At 40.0% G+C, this 3,183-nt stretch overlaps 1 long non-coding RNA gene across 1 annotated transcript; it reads left to right on the forward strand.

The window, feature by feature from the left end:
* Window positions 1-1,182: 1,182 nt before the first annotated feature.
* Window positions 1,183-2,602, forward strand: LOC140587406 (uncharacterized). The gene is made up of 5 exons (XR_011989113.1): window positions 1,183-1,269; window positions 1,638-1,704; window positions 1,920-2,074; window positions 2,187-2,297; window positions 2,479-2,602. It is a non-coding gene; the product is annotated as an uncharacterized lncRNA (long non-coding RNA).
* The last annotated feature ends 581 nt before the right edge of the window (window positions 2,603-3,183 follow it).

Genomic DNA, 3,183 nt, shown 5'->3' on the forward strand with positions numbered 1-3,183 from the left:
GAAAAATAAATAAAATAAAGCTGCGCATCTCCCATTTGAACAAAATAAGGAATAAGTTATTTCTCTTTATATTAGACAAGAATAAATCAAACTGTCCTTCCTCTTTAACAGCATATATGGGAGAGCAATATGTGCAGGGTCATGTTTGTTAATATTTTCCTGAGATTATCATAGCAGCATGCATTTCTTTGCTTTTTTTCAGGTCAGATTATGATGAAGAAATGTAAGCATGTTGAGATTTTCAGGGCTCAATCTTGACCGCTGAGGTGAGAGAATGTGTCCACTTGTACTAAACACCTATGAGTTTTCAGTTAGTGTATTTGATGATTATTCTTTTAAATAAAATTATAAAGTGATCATTAAGTGTTCTCTTGAGAGTAGCTCTGGATATGTTCATGTGTTCACGTCTTCACATAGTGAATGAGACAGCAGACGCTTTAAAAACCATGACCATCATGCAGTGGCGGTTTTAGGCATGGGCGAACGGGGCAGCCGCCCGGGGCGGCACTTTTTCATGTCACGTGGGGGGCGGCACACGAACTTGGAGGAAAACAAAAATAATCTAAATAAAGCGTTTTTCTAGAGGATGGGCGAGCGGAGACGATAAGGGATGAAGTTGGGAGGGCGCCGGGAGGGATTCTATGGGGGGCGGCACACGAACCTGGAGGACAAAATAATCATCTGTGCCGCTGTGTGTGTGTGTGTGTGTGTGTGTGTGGTGTGGGGGGGGGGGGGGGGGGGGGGGGGGTAGTTGGTTAATGAGCAAGCGGCAGCCTTTTTGCGCTGTATATTCACAGACGCACATCGCGATTTAATTTGCTGCACAGCTATATTTTGATTTATTCATCCATCTATCTATCAAATCGGACATTTTACGTGGCATCTGAATTATACTGTAATTGACTCCAATTACATGACTGGATTCCGGGATTCCCTCTGCATCACAGAAATAATACGGCTTTAAGTTATAAATGGAACTTACCTTTATCTTCACGGAGGGATGGTGTTCGCGAATATGGGAGAACATGTTCGACGTATTTCCTCCTTTTGCGGCCACTGTTCGTCCACATTTCTTGCAAACTGGATATCCACCCCACGATCATTTTTCGGATACCCAAAATATTCCCATACTGCAGATTTTAATTTTTTTTTCGGCAGGAAATAGAGATTAGAATTTGCAGCCACTATCGGACATTTTCGCCGCTGTGCATTTATGGGTGGAGTCTAAGCAGTAAAGCGGAAAGAAGTTCCATATACACAGCAGCGCAGGTGAGATCTGGTTTCTTTTTTTTTTTTCCAAACCGCGGATAGGCAAATGTGCATGATATGATAATCGTACATGTCAATATCACAATAAACCGCCATACCGGTATACCGTTACAACCCTAGTGGGGATTGATACACCTTACAAAGTTGATGCTGTAATATTTATCACTCTGATGCATTGTTCTGACCCATATGCATATAAGCCTTTCAGTCTGACAAGCTGGTAGTATCATGACTGCCTTTTTCCAGGTCTGGTGCCCAACGTGATCAAATTGTTTTACACCTGTGCCCTCAGGTGGAGTCAACTCTATGTGATACCATTACAATATGTCATAGTTTTACAATAGTTGTGACAATATAATTTCTTTTAGGAAAATTCAATGTGTTGAAAGCACAGATGGTAGAGGAGGAGGAATGGGTTCCATCTCCATTGAACAGGTATTTATGTAGCTGATCTTACAGCTGAACCTGCTGTTTTTCTCTTTTTTTCTCTGTGCTTACTGTGCTGTACCCTACAAAAATGTGAAAACAATGAGCTTCATTTTAAGCAGTTGGAGTTGGAATGTAGAAGTCATGCTATTTTTGTCTGTTTTTGTTATATTACAGAACTATTGTAAAATAATATTTGCGTGCTTGTATGATTTCTTTCACAGATCCCCCTCGACGTCCTGGAGGATATCCTTTTAGAAGTAGTCCTGTTCGAGGGTGACAAAGCTTTTTTAAAGCTGTCACTTGTTTGTCACCTTTTTTTGGGACTTAGTCGGAAGGGAAACATTCCGTGCCCGAGCGCATTTTCAGTGGCTTGACAGTAGGTATAAAACATATTATGATATTTGAATACCCTTTGAGTTAGGATGTTTGTATTCCCATTAACAAGGGATTTTACTCTAATGAATCATTCTTAAATTTGAAACCTACAGGTGTAGTCCCATGGAAACTGTACAGTGCGGCCTATCAAGCACAATTCCGACGATTGTATCGCCTGGAATGCTGCCAGCACTGTCTAGAGACTTATAAGAACAGCTTACCAGGTATGCATACTGTGTAAGAATGTTGACAATTGTTGCTGAAGTCAGTGGTTGCAAAAAGAAAGTCACCAGAACAATTTATTGTGTGTCAGGTCCTGAATATTTTCTTGAAAGTATGCAATGAAAAACATTGTTGCTCTGTTTTGATACTAAGTATGCTTGCTTATTATTTATTGTCCCATAGGCTACATTGGGCGTGGAAGACGAGGGAACTTCACACAGCCTGGGTTCTGCAGCGAGTTCTGCAAACACCTTACGGAAGACTTGGGTGTGTGAATGGGTGGGTGGGTCAGTGAGTGAGTGAGTGAATGGGTGGGTATGTAAGGAAAATAGCAAATTGGATGACTTTGGAATAAAAAAATAACAGCTACTATGCCTCTGTTTCCTTGTCTACACACAGACTACACACATGACCGAACCACATTTTAAGTTTTATCAGCTTTTCATTAAAAAGCACAGTGGCACCCAATTGTGATGAGTTACTGTATGTGGAAATGAGTGGCACCTCTGTATCATTTGTGAATAATTTGTCATCTCATATCGACATTAAATCATAAGTTTATTTAATTTTAATGTTGGCACAGAAATAAGTTACAGTGCCTTTGGAAATGCAATAAAATGCTCATTTGGAAAACGTTTAACTATCCTTTGTAATTGAGTAAAATTATGATAACCGAATACTTTTATAAGGCACTGTATACTTGATTGCAATGGGTTTTATTACTTTCCGGCTATATTAATACACCAATCAATATGTTAACCAATCATCACAGACAAGCATTACATCGATATCGGATTGAAACTATATTATGGCCATCCTACAGCTACATAAACAAGGGTAAATAGTCCTACTTTCACTGTCCTGGAGAGAGAGAGCGAGAGAGACAGA

This window comes from Paramormyrops kingsleyae, unplaced genomic scaffold (assembly GCF_048594095.1).
Source record: "Paramormyrops kingsleyae isolate MSU_618 unplaced genomic scaffold, PKINGS_0.4 ups220, whole genome shotgun sequence".
Lineage (NCBI taxonomy): Eukaryota > Metazoa > Chordata > Actinopteri > Osteoglossiformes > Mormyridae > Paramormyrops > Paramormyrops kingsleyae.